Source organism: Onychomys torridus, chromosome X, assembly GCF_903995425.1.
Source record: "Onychomys torridus chromosome X, mOncTor1.1, whole genome shotgun sequence".
NCBI classification, from domain to species: Eukaryota; Metazoa; Chordata; class Mammalia; order Rodentia; family Cricetidae; genus Onychomys; species Onychomys torridus.
The window spans coordinates 114,412,294-114,422,908 of NC_050466.1; the positions used below are offsets into that span (position 1 = coordinate 114,412,294).

At 35.1% G+C, this 10,615-nt stretch overlaps 1 pseudogene; it reads right to left on the bottom strand.

Moving 5' to 3' along the window:
* Positions 1-1,125: 1,125 nt before the first annotated feature.
* Positions 1,126-1,545, bottom strand: LOC118574478 (annotated as a pseudogene).
* Positions 1,546-10,615: the final 9,070 nt, after the last annotated feature.

Sequence of the window (10,615 nt, forward strand, 5' to 3'; positions counted from 1 at the left end):
AACAAAAGGAAATGGACATTTACTCCCAACTTAAGCTAAACTGAATTAGTTTAAGAGGAAGAATGTTCGAGGGGAGGTGATGCCTGGTCAGCAGTGGTCAGCAGTGGTACCTTACATTTGCAGCTCTCCTACAGTCTCTTCTAAATCGCTTTGTCACTTAGCCCTTAGCAAAAATAATGACAACTGGCTATCTTTTGTTCCCAATGACATATTAAAGATGGGAGTTAATGTCCATCATACGTTGGATATTCTACAGAGAAATATATCAAAATTAAATATGTGATTCATTTATAATTAGACACCCATTTTGAAGATATTGCTTTAAATTTTCTTTTATTGAAAATGGTTTTATATAAAATATATTCTGATTATGGTTTCTCTTTCCATAAGTCCTTGGAGATCCTCCCAATCTTTTCTCTCTCTCCTTAGAAAACAAGCAGGCATCTAAAGAATAATAATAAAATAAGATAGGATAAAACAAAAGCAAACAAATAAGAATAGAACAAAGTAAACAGAAGAAAGAGAGCCAAAGAATCAGTACAAGAAATGCATCCATATTCAGAAGCATACATGTTCACAGACACAGAAAAGCTCTAAAAATGCAAAACCCGAAGCCATAATATACAATGCAAAGGACCTATAATGAAGAGGGGTGGGAACACTAGCTTCTGCAGTTAGGTATGGGGGCTTATATCCACTTCTCTCAGTGCTGGGAACGTCTTCTAGCTTGAATCTACATAGGTTTTGTACATGCAGCCACAGTCTCATTGGGTTCATATGTACACCAGTCCTGTTGTGGCTAAAAGTCCTTATTTTATTGATGCACTCTGTCTCCTCTGGCTCTTGCAATCCTGCCTCTTCTTCCACTGGGTTCTCTGAGCACTAAGGGGTGAGGTTAGAAGCAATTACTATACTTACTATCTTGTATTTGGTATTATAGTGATATAAGAGATGAGTAAGCCTAGATTTGTATGTTCATGGAGCTGACAGTTTTGTGTTAGGGGCACTCATGAACAATAATAATTATTTTTATTTAATATAGAAAACATGTTGGCAAATAAAGGATTTTTTTTTTGGACTTTTAAGCAGTCTTTAAGGAAAGCTGTGTAGAACACACCCCAACTCCTACATCTTCTCAATCGTTTCTTCCTTGTATTTGCCCTTCTTTCCGACTTGTTGAGACTTGGCTTTCCTTTCCAGGATCTTTTTGTCCAGCTTTAGCCTGGTGATAACCACCTTGCTGGGGTGGATGCCCACATGGACAGTTGAGCCATTAGCCTTTTCTCGCTGGACTCGTTCAATGTAGATGACGTATTTCTTCCTGTACACTTGGACCACTTTGCCAATCTGCTGGCCTTTGTAGTGTCCTCAGACAACCTGAACTTCATCATCCTTTCGAATGGGCGTAGACCAAACATTGTACTTCTGCCTCAGCACTTTGGAAAAGGGGGAAGACATGATCTTCCTCCGAATGTGAGAAGGTGCATTGAAATGCCATTTGCGGTTCTTGCTTGAGTCAGAAGTCACAAAGGGATTTAACTTCATTTTGGCTTCACATTTGTGGACTGAATTTTGCCTGTCCAAAGTAAACCTACACCGGGACTCTCCACTTGAGCCTGGGAACTAGGGCAGATGGCCCATTCGCAAACCCTTCCAATCGGAGAGAGGACTAACAAGCCAATGACTCGAGACGATTGAACTAACTAACTCCATCTTCCCTGGCCCCCGCCGGCCTTCGGGCCCAAGGGTCTGTTCCTGCCCCTCTCCAGCCCCACAGTTCCGGGCTAGGACACAGGCTGGAGCTCATCCCGGCATGGCTCCCTGGCTGATGTTGGGCCAGCAAGGCAGGCTCAAGGCCCCAGGACAGAAAGCCTCGTCGCCTAAGGGCCAAGAAAGAAGATTTTTAGAAACTTCACTTTCAACTTGAAGGTTAACAATGGTGTCATGATGCAAGAAGGGTTTCAGAGAAGTAATTGGAGAAATAGTAAATGATGTGATTTGGATGTAACAAGGAATGTGCACATATATGAACAATAAAAATAAAATTAGGAATATAATTTAGATTTAGAATACAATAATTTCTGTATTAAGCTAAGGATGTTGGACTTCCTTTGGTAAGAGAAACGATATCTAAGAGATCTTATAGCACTGAGCAAATTCTCAGTGTTTAGTTTATATAATACTTCAGCACATTGGAATAGGGACACATTAGGCAGGGTACAGGTGTCTGAAGTATTGAAATTAGACCATATGTGACAGAGAGAGAGAGAGAGAGAGAGAGAGAGAGAGAGAGAGAGAGAGAGAGAATACTGACTAGTTGTGGGGGTCAGAATATACATATATACAATTAATGAAAAAATAAGACATGTCTTTGAAAGAAAAGGGGGATATATGGGAGGCTTTAGAGGAAGGAAAAGGAGGAGAAATAACATAGTTATATTATAATCTTAAAAACTAAAAGCAATAATAAAATGAGTACTGATTAGTTGTCTTATCTGGGGAAGGTTGGAGATTTTAAGAATGATTCCTGAATTGATGAACCTTAATATTTGGAAAGAGAAATTCAGTAACTGGAGAAAAATCTAAAGTTAAAAATGCTAAGCCAAGTTGTATTACATGAGTTTTATGAATAAAGATTTGTCTATGTTATAATATTCAAATGGCCATTCAACATTTAGAACTATAATGCTGTTAGCTGAACTGAAGTTAATTCTGAAAATATAAATTAGGAGAAATTATGTGCACACAATTGATATTTGAAATCATACATATGAATTACAGTGGAGATTATTAAAACTGAGTCAAACAAAATCCAAGATCAAACCTTAGGTAATAATTTTAGTATAGGATGCAGAAAGAAGTCATGAGGTCAGCAGAGGAAGGCAGAAGTATCCACTAGGCCGAGAAACCATTTAAGCCAACAAAGCAGGAATTATAGCAATGGTCAGTACAAGGAGTTATATTAAATGCTATAGAAAAGGGAAGCAGACTAAGGGATAAGAAAAGATGGCCACTAACAATCAGGAGGCAAACAATGAGCTTCAGAAACAGATTTTATGAAAGGATGGGGAGAACTTGCTGGATTGCAAATGGGTAAATATGTATGTGGAAACAAATAGGTAAAAATAATCTATGTTATATAGATTTTCAAAAAATTAGAGAGTATAATACAGTGATCATTCATGCTTCTCTTTCTTCCCTCTAAACTCTCCCAAGTACTGCCTATTCATTAGTTTTTTTCAAATCCCTGGTCTCTTTTTCTGTAATTGTTGTCACACACACACACACACACACACACACACCACAGATGTAGGAATTCCTAAATATATACACACATCCTGCTTACTCTGTGCCACATTACTATTATGTATAGGACTTTAGGTGTTTGGTATTGGAAAACCAATTGATATGCTGGTCTCTGAGGAAGACCATTTTATTTCACTCTCAGCATTCCTTAGCCGCCTGTAGTTCTTTGTTCAGGCTAAATGGCTTACAACCTTCTCCTCATCCACATTAGCATGTTTATTGATGTCATCCTTGTTCAGCTCCTGTTTAGGCAGTCATGTTGATATAGAGTCCAACAGTTCTAGGAGAAACAATCTCACAGAACACTTCCTGGTCCACTGCCTCTGACAATCTTTCTGTCCACTCTTTGGCAATGTTCCCTGAGCCTTGGCGTGGGAGTTGTTTTGTAGTTGTATCAGTTAAGATTGGGCCCTGCCACTCAGCATGTTGATCAATGACAGTATCCTGTAATTGTCCTCATCTGTTGTAAAAAGAATTGGAATTACATTTGTTTCTGAAGACTTAGTGCTAGGAAACTAAGATGAGAAAAAAACATGACATGTGGCATTTGTCTTTCTGTTTCTGGGTTATCTCAGTCAATATGATATTTTCATATTTCATCCTTTTACCAGGCTAGATTCTCTGTATGTTATGTTTTCAATATTGCTTGTGGTTAAAAAGGACTAAATATATAAAAATTTTCAGTGAATAGCACTTCACACAGAAAATGTTCTTTGAATAATTACTGTGTGTCTTCTTTTTTGTCTTTCCTGGACCAAGGATACAGGCTAGCATAGGGAAGTACAAAAGATTCAAGAGTGACTTTGAAAAAGAAGAGGGACATGTTTTATGCTTTCCTTGTAGACAAAGCTAAAGGAAAAATTAAGATGAGGAGAAACTCAGAGAGTTTGAGGTGGAGAGTGGGATGTCAATGGAGTTCACTCAGGGTGGTCTTCTCTCAATACATAAGAAATGAAATTAACTACTAAACAGAGAATTACAATTACAGCCAGAGGCTAAGGTAGGGAGGAAATGATTTAGAATAACTGTTCTAGATAGTACAGAATTGCATTAAGAAAAGATAAATGAAAGAATTGTTGAGCAGCAGCCAAGAACCAAATATAGGAAACCTAATCATTACAGTTTCTTGATTTCATGAGCATTTCTCAGCAGCCTATATAAAGATATGGAAAAACTGACATTTGCTATTGATTCAGGATTTTGGATTGGGTGCTACAAGTATGCAGAAGCCAAGGGGCCTAGAAATTCTGAGATGCTATACAAAATGTCATGCAAATATTTGTCCATGGCTTCTAGAATAATTATAGAGACAAATAAAACCAGAAGTGAATTATTACCTGTGGAAATATAAAGGATTTAAAGGATATAGAATCATAATAATGCTGAAATGTGAATTTTATGTGGTCTTTTTGCTGGAGGGGGGGAGTCAAGACAGGCTTTCTCTGTGTAGCTTTGCACCTTTCCTAGAACTCACTCTGTAGACCATACTGGCCTCAGACTCATAGAGATCCTCCTGCCTCTGACTCCTGAGTGCTGGGATTAAATGTGTGCGCCACAACCACACGGCGATGAGATCTTGAGTTAAAGGAGAAAGTACAGAAATTATTTAGAAGTCATGCCATAAGTTTTAAGTACATGAAACTATTATTACCATTTCAAAATGCAGAATTTATTAGCTATAAATCCACTGAAGCTACAGACTTGGAATTTGTATTCAGACAAGTAAAAGAATTAGATAAGAAAGAAATAATTCACGGATATTTGTGTGTTGCACATTCCCAAAATCGCTTCCATTTTAAAAAATAAATTAATTTATACAATTGTTCAATGTTTTAGATTTAAGAAATAAATGTGTAAAGCCAATTTTTACAGGTTCAAAAATGGAGACACCACCTTTCCAGATTTCAGACTGTATTACAAATCTATTGCAATTTAAGGTTGTGTTATTGCAGCACAGAATGGACATGGAACAACTGGATAGAAAACATACAAATAAATCCATATGTATATTGTCCTTCATATACATTAGAAAAAGGATAATCTTTCCAGTAACGTATGTTGGAAAAAATGCAGAAGACTGATGCTAAATTTTATACTAAAATTAATAGACTATCATTGTCATGTGATATGGGATTCATTCATTATATTCTGGGATGTGTGTGGCCCATGTGACACAGGTTAGACATTCCGGGATTAAAGACAAATATGAAACCATAAAATTTATGGAAGAAAAAATAACTCAACAAAGGAAACAAAAAGATGAAAATTTTTTGTAAAGTGTAAAAATGAGTGTGAAATAGATATTATATAAAATAATATGCATTTTCTCAAAGAAATTATGTATTTATTTGTCTATTAAACCATTATTCAGAATATCTGAAATATTAGAAATAAGACCTATGTCCATCAACAGGTGAGTCAATAAAATGTGATTTATAAATGGGCTGTAATATTATTCAACTTTAAAAATGGAAACAGATTCTATTTGTGAGACATGATGAATTTAAAGCATACTATGCAAAGTGAAATGTCAGTGGAAAAGGAAAATATTGCATGATGAGTCATGCATGAGTCTTATAAAATATATTTAAATAGAAAAATAAAACAGTTCTGAAAAGAGTTGGTGATAGTAAGTATAAAGTTAGTTATACCCACAGTGAATATGTTCTAAAGATCTGCTCATGTGTTGTTGAATATATTGCCTGTAGTTACGATGAAACAATTTTGAACTAAAATTTTCTTGTGTATCAATTAAATATTAAATGTTCATATCACATTCACTCATATGTGCCCCTTGCAGGACACACACACACACACACACACACACACACACACACACACACACACACAACCTAAAAAAAATAAATAAATAAAACTGACAAGAACAAGAAATAAAAACAAAATTCAAAAGACAAAAGAAACCTTTTAAGATGTTGCATATATTTTTTTCTTGTTTATTGTAGCAAGATCGCAAATGTACTTTTATTTCCAAACACCAAATTGGGTCAAGTTTTGTGAATATTTATCGTACCCAAATAAACCCAGATAAAGAACTAGGCAGAAGTAAAACAAATTTATAACTTGATTAAAATATTATAACCAAAGAATAGATAATATTAAAAATCAGGATGGAATTTATATCATTCTCTAGCTACTAAGTCATGTGTTCTCAAATAATTCAGTCTGGTAAGAACTGATTATACACAGTTTAATGAAGCAAGCAAGGTTTCTGTTCCAAATGCCCATGGTTTAAACAGTGGCTGAAGATTGCTTGCTCAGTGAACATGTTGTTTCCTTGCTTGGCTTAGAGGTACTTGATACCCAATGGGATGTGTAAGTGAATTTTGCTCTGTTTGCAGCTCATGAAGATGGATACTGGTTCATCAAACCTGCCAAATAAATAAGTCTTCTGAGAATCTCTTGAACTTTGAAAATAGATTTAAATTAGGCTTAGCTAGATGTTCACTTTCATTTTTTACCTCACTCAATCTCTACAGCCCCAGAAATAAGAGGGGATTGAAAAGACTTTGAAGCATAGTATTTTATAGCCTGAGCAGCACTGTCTGTCAACATGATAGCATAACAGAAAAAGCAAATATTCCTGGATAGTTTTCAGCTGACCTTGCACATTGGAGATAGAACATGCTGATTGATTTGATAAAATGATCTGATCAAAAAATCCTAAATCTAATATCCTTTATCACTGCATACACAGTGAGAATTTTAACTTCACTTTCATACACTATTGTTATTGCCTTAATTTGAAACCACATTTTTATGGAATTGCTATAAATAAAATGAATATATATGTACTAATTATCACAAATAAAATTGGTTCAATTGCAGCCTTGTTCTTTTTAATTAGAAGGAATCACAGCAATTCTCTTCTATCTTAAGCTTCTGAAGTAACATCTTTGGCACAATTAACTGGTCAATTCATTCAAACATTTAGTCATTACAGTCAAACTATTGTTTTAATGATGGTTTCTTCGCCCAGTTAGCTGACTAGAGTCACTAAATCAATTTGTATTTTCACATGCTTGGACAAATCTGTAATGATTATCTAGGTCGAACAGTCAAACTATGTTGGTATTTATGTAAAAAACATTATGCAACAGATAAAGCTAGATAAACAAATTAAATCCTTAAATATATCATCGTAGAACCAGCCTTTGTTTCAGAGCATTCTATTTTAATTCATTACCAGCTTTAACTTTTGTAAGTTTACATTTTTTTCAACCATACTTTTGGCAGCCAATGGAGGTGAAATATTTTATAAGCATATACACACTCATAAATTATGGATATTAAGCACATGTAATGATGCCAAATTACAGAAAGTCAAAGAACACCACAATTTGCATATTTATCTAATGTGTCTACACCAATGGTCAAAAAGCAAAGATATTAGATAAGTTATTTGCACACATGAAAGATTTATCTTAAACTTAGCAATGAAGCAGTGCATTTATTGATTCTGGTGACTGTTCCATTCATTAAATGCCTCCTAAATGGTCTGTGTTCTGGTTTCAAAGTCATCATATGCCATTAAGCATTATGGAAAATGTCAGCATGCTATGACTCAACAACATTAAAAATGCTAAAACCCAGGACAAATTGAAAGATAAATTCAAAAGAAAAGGGCTTTCGAAGCTTGAGATTTTGATTTTAATGAACTTCAGTCAAATGACTTGAAAAAAGTTTGTATTTGTGTGCACTATGGTAGGATTCTAGTCTATGACAAGATACATTGATTCTTTCTGAATGTGCCCATTCTTAGAAACATTTTGAGTACAAAGACCACAATATATATGATACAGCTTCTGGAAGTACCACAATTAGTATTTCCTAAGTTTACTGTTGCCATGTATTACCTGATTCAACTCATCCCTGAATGAGACTGGAATAGTAAGTATAGCATGGCAATCTTCTGAGTTTGGCCGTCACTCAAGTCTCCTTTCTCTTTTTGAAAAATTTTGCCTTTTCTAGATTTTCTTTGTACAACATATTTGCTACTAGCTACATGTAACTAGTTGTGCTAAATTAAAATTTAAGTAAATTTAAAAATCCATTTTCACAGTTGTATAAGTTATACAACTGTTACTACAAAACTTCCAATGAACAACTCTGCCCTGAAATGTTTTCTTACGTGTTTCACTGCTCAGAACATCATATTCTCTGCAAATAAAGGGTGTGAACAAGTACACAATACCAAAACCTAAATGGTTTATTGGAATCCCAGATGGACTATACAAGACCTCTGGAACTGTGGATCATAAGCAGTGTAAATTCAGATCCCCTCAAAAGCAGGTAGGCAATTATGTTGGTGATTTGTTTTAACAACACTCAAATCACATGCAACATGAAACAAACATTTCTGAATATTATCTATCTTGCTTCTACCTATTTACTTAAGTGCATTTTCTTTTCTGTGTTCTAGGAATGCAATGGTGACCCAAATACACATAGACTTGTTATCATTGAGTTTACACTCTATTAAGACAGGAAATTTTTACATTAAGAGAACAAACCCAGTACAGCCCAGCAGAGACATGAAGCCACAGGAAGTTGTGGGAAGCCAAAGAAATAATTTTGTCACTATTGTTACTGTTATCACTGTTAAAAGTAATACCTAACATGAGAGTTGAGATATGTGCATGCATTAGTAATAAATATGATAGGGCAAGTGGTCTTTCAGAGAGTATATCCAAGACTTAACTGCAGACCACTCGTCCATCTGTCAGGTTATGGATAAACTGTATTGGGAATGTATTCTGAAAGTATAGGGGGAAAGATGCTAGGTCTGGCCTTATCTTATTCTACCTGATGGAAAGGTGCAATATTTCTTTGCATTAGTTTGACATGTAGGAACACTCTCTAACAAGCTTCAGAGGAGATAATTATTAGTTTTGTCAAGCTTATACATTATTCTTATAATAGGTGCTATGTTTTCTGTGATGCAAATTGTTTCTAAGACCTCACTGCCAAAGATGAGGACATTTTACATGTTGAAAACAGCTTCTTCTATTGCCAGCTTCTCATCCTTGAATGGAGCCATGCTGCCTTTACAGCATGATGAAATATGAGACAACTTCTCAAACCCCTTTCTTTGCATTCCTTTTGGTTAGATTTTTGTTTTGTGAAATGAGCCAAACATTATTCAGCTTGTGCCATTTTATGACATACCTTTTCAAAATGAAACGGGGGAAGTGAACTTTCTTTCAAGGAAACATATGCAATAGCAAATTATTTTGAGTTGTGTTCCCCATTCTTTTCCACTTCAGTTTTCCCAGAAAATACATTTTTCGCTACTATCTTAGATTTTGCCAAACTGTTTTTTTTTTTAATCTGATGGCTTTTCTCTATAAGTCAGGCTTCTGTATTATTTTATGGGGCTGTTCTAGAAGAGTTATTTAACAAAATTATTGATAGAGGAATGGAAAGCAGAAAAAATAAATTGTGTATCTATTAAAACATATGCATTTAAGGTGCTTCCTTTGTAACAGATTAATAAGGAACAGTATAATGGAGTTTTATGAAACCCATCTTTGTACCAGACTTTAAACGACATTTTAAATGTGTTTGTTAAATGAGAGGGTCAGGGCCTCAGGAGATGGCTCAACAGCGAAGAACAGTGCTATTCTTCCAAAAGACGTTGGTTTCATTCACAGCACTGACATGGCCTCTCACAATTAACTGTAACTCCAGTTTCATTGAATCTGATTCTCTCTTCTGAATTCTATAGGTATTAGTCACTTTTGGTGCATGGACATAAATCTAGGCAAAACACCCACACACAAAAAAATTTAAAAAAAAAAGGCAAAACAGAGCATCAATACAGGTGCTTACTGGCAGCATGGCATGGGTGAAGGAGAGAAGTACATTGAATATATATACTTTTGTGTACATTTATTATTATTATCAGAGAAGCTCCTGTGTTTATATAATTCACAAAGCACTAGATTATGGTAATGTTATTGGTACAAACTTTCTTTTCATATCAAGTTCTTCATCCACATTATGACAGTGTCTTGAAGATTGCATATATTCAAGAAGCATATATGGAAAGAATCAGTAAACAATTGAAGTTAATGTAAGGGCATTTATATCCCCTTTAAACGTCTATTAAACATGTACTATGGTATACTAGAATGTAGCAAGAATCTTAAAAGGAATTATTAATAAAAACAAACCTGGAGCCAGATATTGGGGTGAACACTGAAAGATCAGAGAAATAGAACCAGCCACAGCTAACCTCACCTCACCAATTCCTCAGGTAATCTCCTTTCATCAAACTGGAAGCCTCTGT